Source organism: Monodon monoceros, unplaced genomic scaffold (assembly GCF_005190385.1).
Source record: "Monodon monoceros isolate NGI ecotype Baffin Bay Population unplaced genomic scaffold, NGI_Narwhal_1 Super_Scaffold_3, whole genome shotgun sequence".
NCBI classification, from domain to species: domain Eukaryota; kingdom Metazoa; phylum Chordata; class Mammalia; order Artiodactyla; family Monodontidae; genus Monodon; species Monodon monoceros.
Window position 1 is genome coordinate 5,895,082 of NW_021703780.1, and position 7,682 is coordinate 5,902,763.

At 46.4% G+C, this 7,682-nt stretch overlaps 1 protein-coding gene across 9 annotated transcripts in view; it reads left to right on the plus strand.

The window, feature by feature from the left end:
* Nucleotides 1-7,682, plus strand: part of RREB1 (ras responsive element binding protein 1) — a 177,781-nt gene that overhangs the window by 74,396 nt on the left and 95,703 nt on the right. Inside the window, exon 1 of one of the 9 annotated variants that reach the window (XM_029242691.1) lies at nucleotides 1,415-1,431. The exons of the other annotated variants lie outside the window; for them this stretch is intronic. The gene's annotated coding sequence lies outside the window, so the exon portion shown is untranslated. Of the gene's footprint in view, nucleotides 1-1,414; nucleotides 1,432-7,682 lie in introns of those variants that run through there. 9 annotated transcript variants of the gene reach the window in all.

Below are 7,682 nucleotides of genomic sequence, written 5' to 3' on the forward strand. Positions count from 1 at the left end.
CTCTCTTGCCCTCTCCCTCTCCTCTGGCCCTCTCCTCTGGCCCTCTCCCTCTCCTCTGTCCCTCTCTCTCTGGCCCTCTCCTCTGTCACTCTCTCTCTGGCCCTCTCCCTCTCCTCTGGCCCTCTCCCTCTCCTCTGGCCCTCTCCCTCTCTCTCTGTCCCCCTCCTCTGTCCCTCTCCCTCTCTCTGGCCCTCCCGCTCTCCCCCTCTGACCTCCTCTATTCCCCTGCTCCTCTCCCAGGACTTTCAGACATCTTCACATTATCCCCTGCTCCCCCGCCCCCTCCCCACTTCAGTGTCTGGCTCTCCCTCTCTCTGGCAGGACATTTGATGTGATGAAAATACTTTGTGGCAATGAGGAGCCTGTGCAAGAGGCCTCAGCCTTGCCAGCTGTTTCTGGAGAAATCCATGTCTGTGCCCTTAGTCATGTAACATAGGCCCCATTCAACAGAGACATTCTTGAGTGTGCATTTATGCCTCTGCGGGACTGCAGGGTGGACGGCCTGCATGGGGGGTAGGGGGGGAGGTGGGGGGGAGAGGTCGGGGTGGGGGTGTGGAGGGCAGCGCGGGGGAGTCCTTGCGCCCCAAGTGCCCCTGAGTCATGAGATGTTGCTTTGTAAAGCATCTGCAGTTTGCTCGGACTTAGGGGTGTCTTGTGGCCGTCAACTTGGAGAAACTGAGCTCTTTAAAAGCCAGCTCTGGTCTGACGTAAGTTCTGCGTGGTGTTTGTGTCTAATCCCTCCGTAAACATACCATATATAGTCACGCTGGAGCTCACTATAACACACACTGCAGGGGAGCCTCTCCTGATGCACAGAGCCCCGTGCTTAGAAGCAGGCTCAGGCTATTTCTGGTGTGTTGCTGCTTTCTTTTTTCTTTTTTGGAGGGAGGAGGCAGGAGGCTTTTTTTCTTTCCATCTTTACACTGTTTGAAGCATGTTTCTGATCCTAGTCTGTCTGGCACTGTGAAAACTCAAGAAACTGTATCCTCACGTGAGGAGAGACTGAATTCTCTTTGTACATCTGTTTTAGAATAGAACCCTTGTTTTTCTTAGTATCTCTCACACCACACGCGTTTCGCATTTTATGGTCCCCGGGGTTCTACACTGCTTGTTTTGGAGCATCTTTTAACCCTGTGAGGGTGAGCTCTGCCCCGTAGCCTGTACTGTCGGTGACCGGTGGAGAAGTGGCTTTCGCGTTTCCTCCGCCGCATCCTCCCCGAGCTGTCCTCACGCGTTTACAACACTTCACCTTCGCCTTGCCAGGGCAGAGCATCAGCTCGGAGTCCGCAGAGCTGAGCGCAGCCGTTTTCCCCTTGGCAGGGCTGGGTCTGTGGAGCGGAAAGGAGACTGTACTGAGAAAGAAATGCAGTTGTTTTTTGTTTTTTTTTCTTTTTCCCCAGGAATACCTAGGATACAGCACCTCAGCTTGGAGTGAGTGAGCTGCCCGAGGCATTTGCGGTTCAGATAAGAGACTTCTTCCCTTTCCTGCTCTTCTTTTCTTTTCCTTCCTTCCCCCCTCCCTCCAAAGGCTATTGCTTTTCTTCTCAGGCCACATGTACTGATAGCCCTTAAAGAAAAGGTGGTTTGCCACTCTGGGGTGTTTGGGTATTATGTAAAGAAACAAGATGGGGACCTTCACTGCCTTGTTGTCTTTCATTGGCCTCGTCAGAGTGAATTATATCTGACCGTGTGACAGTTAATTGTACCATCCTTCCCGTTTCTTAAGCTGATAAGCCCCTTTCTGTCTGCCTCCATCAAGCCTCTTTGTTTGAGAAGTTCCTAATGCAGTAGAAGAACAAAGTGACAGCTTTCTTATTTACTGAAGTCTCTGAAACACATTCATTACGCTCTTTATCGTATCTTTTTTAGAACTTTACTCCTTTAACTTATATAATTGAATTGTTCCAAGTAGTACAAAGTTAAAACTTCCTTAAAAATATCAGTGAGTCCAGGAAAAAAAATTAAAATATTTTTTTAGGCGCTGTGTTTTCATTTCAGGCTATTAACAATGCTTGGTAATGTTCAGAGTAAGACACTGGGTACTGCCAGAGTACCAATTACCAGTTATGGAAACAGCAGTTGCTTAGCTAGTATTCAGTTGACTCAAAAGTAATATATCACTTCTGTGGAGGTCACTTATTTGGCATTCTGAGGTCCAGAATCTTTAGCCTGGGCGTGAGGGAGAACCAGCGGGGTGGCGGAGGGGGAATGCAAGCTAAAGCTTTCGGAAGCCGGGCAGGCGGAGGAGGTCCGGGGCCGACACTCTTACCCTTGGTTCGTGATGGTCCTTTGGGCCCACACTTTACCACTATTTATTCTCACTGTAGATACGGCCCTGACCACCTCGTCTCCCATTTTCCAGTCCACAAGAAATTAGAGGCCAAAGTTGGTGGTTGAGGGTGGAGAAGAGCCATCAGAAGGAGACGCACTGAGAGCAGCAAGAAGGGATGTCCGGGGACAAGACGGGAGAGCGCAGACAGCACGAACAGAGGGGCCTTCTTTGTTGGTTCTTACAACTGCGTGTATATCCACATGCTCTCAGTGCGTCTCTGGAATACAAATTTCAGTTAAAAAAAAAAAAGCATGGCTGACTGAGGCCCATGTGGCATAGGAGCAAAACTGAAGCGGGAGGGTTATGACACTAGTTTCCGAAGGCACCTTGTGTAATAGTTGTTCATTGTAGTGATCCTGAGTCATCGCCCAGAAAGGTTAGGTTAATCATATGTTGATTCACCATGCTCTGCTTAAGGAGAGGGGCAAGTTAGAAAGATACTTTATAGTGATTTACACCCAGGAGTTTTATAACGTCTCGATACTTCCCCCACAACTCTCCTCAGTGATGTGCAGCTGCTTTATGAGCTAACGTGAAGCATTAGAATCAAACTTCCAGTGGGTCCAGGTACATACCAAAATATTATTTATTTTGACCAGATTTGCAGGAAAAAAAAGTGATGCATTAACAGGTTCAAATGGTGTCCAAATACCATCATGAGGGTACGAGGGTCGTTTTTCTGTATTCCTAATGTGAATTGTTCTTTCATATTTTTAATTGAAATAATACACAGAATGTCATGGAGGTTGTTTTGTTTGGCTGCGTTGGGTCTTCATTGCTGCGCACAGGCTTTCTCTAGTTGTGGCGAGCGGGGGCTCCTCTTTGCTGTGGTGCGCAGGCTTCTCATTGCGGTGGCTTCCCTTGTTGCGGAGCACGGGCTCTAGGCGCATGGGCTTCAGTAGTTGTGGCGCATGGGCTCATTGCTGCACGGCATGTGGGATCTTCCCGGACCAGGGCTCGAACCCGTGTCCCCTGCGTTGGCAGGTGGATTCTTAACCGTGGTGCCACCAGGGAAGTCCTGTCACGGAGTTTTTAAAGCAGGGGCTACAGAAGACCCTCTATCTGGTGGGTACCATAGAAGTCATAGATACCCTGGGAGACGGAGTCTCTGTAGAAAAGGAGTTCTGAGTGTAAGGGAGGCCTCAGAAAACTTAAATATTAAAAAAATTTAATCTTAAGCCATCAGATGACAAATGGAAGGAAGGAGTGTTTTTTTTCCCCCCTCATCCCAACTATAGGCTCATTCTAAGAACCATAGGATTTAGAGCTGGAAGGGACTTCAGAGATCACTTGGCCTGTGTTTATGAGTTTGCCTTTGTTTTAGTGTGTATTCTTTCACAAATAATGTCTGTGCCCAGAATTGAACGTGTCACCTGGAGGAGCGTCCGTGTGGCTTCTTTGGCAGGAGGGCTCATCCTAACTTGAAAAATTAAATGTGCTCACTTGGCAGAGATGATTATATATTTTTAGGTTTCTTGTTAATTGTATTCTCAGTAGCTCCATTTTATAGATGGAGACCCCTGCGGGACTCTGTGGTGGTACACCAAAAATCTCCCTTGGCATCAGTAAGTATTTTTGGACATTTTCATGGAAATCCCAGAGTTGAAAACTTCCCAGGGTAGCTGTTACATACTAGTAGTTCTCAAGCTACTAAAATTCACAAGCTGTAAAATTTTAATTTTATCTGCTTAAGCATAGAGCATTGCTAGGCCTAAGTTTTAATAATCATACTCATACACATATTTTAAATACATACTAGCTTCGAATAGTACTAAATTTAAGCTTTTTGTACACTTAGATTTGCTGTAATGCATAGTTAACAAATAAAATGGTTGGTATAGACTTTCTTGCTCCTGAATCAAATAGGTTTTGTGTTTTGGTTTTGTTTGTTTGTTTTTTACTAAGAGAAATTGTTCCTTTTGAAAATGTAATTAGTTTTGAAATTTGGTCTTCTGGGTATCCATGGAAACTATATACCTCCTGATTGCCATGCTGAAGGTGGAAAGTATTCTCTTATGGTGAGATGTTTGTGACTCTGTCAGGGAAGGGAAATCTATATGAATTGCATATGAGAAATAAGAATTAGTTCTCTGGATGTTAGACGCTCACAGCAGAAGGAAAAGTAATAAAACCTACTACTTCCCAGGAATAAAGGAGCGGGTCTCGTGCTGGCTTTTTGGAGTGTGGACAGCGCAGAGAGGGCTTGCTGGAGGGAAGGGGCATGGTGGAGGGTGGAAGGGCTTGGCCTCCTTCTGTGTCACGGCCTGTGAGGACCTGCAGCTTCTTGCTCGGCTCGGTTGAGATGATGTGCTTATGGCATCCACCAGTGGGCTGGCCTCAGCGACACCTGTTGAGAGGTTGGGATGGTGGGGCTGGAGGAGTAGGGAGGGAAGCATCCAGGCCTGGGTTTGAGCAGCTGCTGGCTGCCCGGAGCTCAGCCTCCATGAGTCATCTGTGGGTCTGGAGGCCAGCCGTGAAGAAGGAAGGGAGCGTTCAGTTAATGCTCTGACGCCCCCAGAGCACTCTGAAGGCACCACAGAAATTGTGGGGCAGTTATTAGCAGCTCTGTCCATAACGTTCATTGTTTGTTTAAATGCTTTCCCCCAGTCACGTAGTCCTAACCTTTTATTTAAAGTAAGTGCTGTGGGTCTGCTTCAAAAGCTGACGAAAATGGCTTTTATTGGACATCATCGCTTTATTTGTAAAGGGAGAGGTTGAAACCCAAAGAGAAGAATTTGGTCAATTGATTTAAGGTTGTTGGAGGACTGAAGTGTTACTTGATTGCTGGTCTTATCCAGGATTTTGAGATTTCAAGGAAAAGTGGACAATGCCTGCTTGTGTCCGAGGGATTCCAGCTGTCATATGATCTGCAGACCAGCCCCCGAGCGGGAGTCCACGGAGAGGGCTGGCTTCAGAGTGCGTGGGACGTGCCGGCTCGGGAGTCATGTAGCCAAGAACTGGTTTTGGTCATAGCTTTAGGTCTGCATAAAAGTTGCACGCCACGGGGACGTGACATTTGTATGGCCTGAGATTTAATACTTGGCGCAAGTTGGAGGAGGTGGCAGGAGTGAGTGCGCTGCAGTCCTGTGCCTACTCGTTGGCCATGGGGCTGCCGGGTGGAGAGAACCATCCTGTGACGCTCTCGCCTGAGTCCAGGACACGTGGACAGTGGGTAGAAAGAAGTCACCACCACAGTGGTGGTCTGTTTCACCACAGACCTCTTTGGGTATAAGCAATGGAAAGGGCCTTTTGGCTGTATAAAAAGCATCATGATTATAAACTCCTAGGACTTTACTTATAGCTTGATTCTCTCATTAGGAACATGATTATGGAAGAAATAAACTGAGCAAGTTAGACTGCAAAAATCACATGAGATTGCTTTTTCTGTGGCTTTCATCTTCTAAATGTGGACGTTCCTATTACGTCTCTCTTGCAGATGTACACACAGCGACTCTGGTGTGCAGATACATTATGAGCCAGCTATAACGTGTACATTCCCTAACTGGCTGAACAATAGGGAGTTTTCAGGGGCTTTGCAGGAGGGTACTAGCAGGATGTACTGCCAGCTTTCTTTAGCTCTGTGATTAGTAATGGAGCCACCTATTATCTGATTGCACATTATTCCTGTTATCCTAAGAGAAGGTTCCCCAGGGTTAGCTCCTCAATGAACAGTAGAGAAGTAACCCAGTGTTAGGGTATACGTGGAGACTTTATCGTTCTCCCCAGTGTCTTCAAGGTAGTATGGCATGAGATTTTTTTTAAAAATAGAGATGTTTAAATTTTCAGGTTTTCCTTTTTTTTTTTTAATGACTTTTTCATATCTCCTGAAAGAAATGAAAAAAGAAAAAAAATATATACTCACCAATAAAACCCAGGAGTTGCCAAATAACTATAAAGCATATTAGAGAAAGTAGTGTTGGGGCCTTTTTAATTAATTTAACTCTGGTTTTACAGCTGAATTACAATATGTGACCAAATGCATTACCTGAGTGTTTACCTTTTTTTTTTTTTCTTTTTGGCCACGTGGAAGTACCTCAAGAGGTGGAATGTGACACACCCAGAGAATGAGGCGCTCAAGGGCCTAGGAACTTGAGAAGGCCAGGGCAGCAGGGCCTTTCATCTCCAGCTTAGCTCTGCCGGTGCTAATTGGGGAGCAGAGAGCCACTGAGCTCCTTCGGAGATGAGTTTTAAAATGTGTGTGTGTATGTGTGTGTGTGTGTGTGTGTGTGTGTGTCCACGAAGGGTTTGTTCTCCTGCCCTCTGTAGAAAGGGCTAGGGAGAATTCTAGCAAGAAATCCCCCCCACCTTTGAGAGACGTTGTAGATCCCACTCAATTGAAGTCCGTCTCACAAAGAGGGCCCTCCTGAGAAGTGCTGTTTGGTCCATAGACCAAAAGGACCTATGTGATTCTGTTACATATTTTAAAATTCTCTCTCCCCAATTCTTTTTTTAAAATTAATTAATTATTTATTTTTGGCGGCATTTGGTCTTTGTTGCAGCACACAGGCTTTCTCTAGTTGCGGCCAGCGGGGGCTACTCTTCATTTCGGCGCGCAGGCTTCTCACTGTGGTGGCTTCTCTTGTTGCGGAGCATGGGCTCTAGGCACGTGGGCTTCAGTAGTTGTGGCTCGCGGGCTCTAGCACGCAGGCTCAGTAGTTGTGGCTCATGGGCTTCAGTAGTTGTGGCTCATGGGCTCTAGTGCGCAGGCTTCAGTAGTTGTGGCACACGGGCTTCAGTAGTTGTGGCTTGTGGGCTCTAGCACGCAAGCTCAGTAATTGTGGCGCTCAGGCTCAGTAGTGCTGGCGCATGGGCTCAGTTGCTCCGTGGCATGTGGGATCTTCCCGGACAAGGGCTTGAACCTGTGTCCCCTGCATTGGCAGGTGGATTCTTAACCACTGCACCACCAGGGAAGTCCTCCCAATTCTTTTCATTTTGTGTATTTCATGAATTTTCTAGTTCAAATTGAGGAGTTGTTCTAGGTTACGTTTTGTTTGGGCCGTGTATGTGGGGTTAGTGGTAATTTTTATAACAGAATCTTTATCATGTTTTATTCCACATAATCTGGAACGTAATATACTGTGAACAGTTTGTTACCTGCATGTCAAGTTGCAAATGTTCCTCAGTTAACTAGAAATTACGATTTTTTCTTTTAAGAGCAGTTTGGCGGTTAAATGGTGATGCTTTTACCTTAAAGAGATCACATCTTCTCCTATTTGGGCAAAGTACGATATCAGTTTGCACATGATTTAGTAAATAAAATGGAAACCTTTCCTTCTGGCCTGCCTTTTAGAGTCAAGGGATTTTGTGTGTGTGTGTGTGTGTGTGTGTGTGTGTGTGTGTGTGTGTGTGT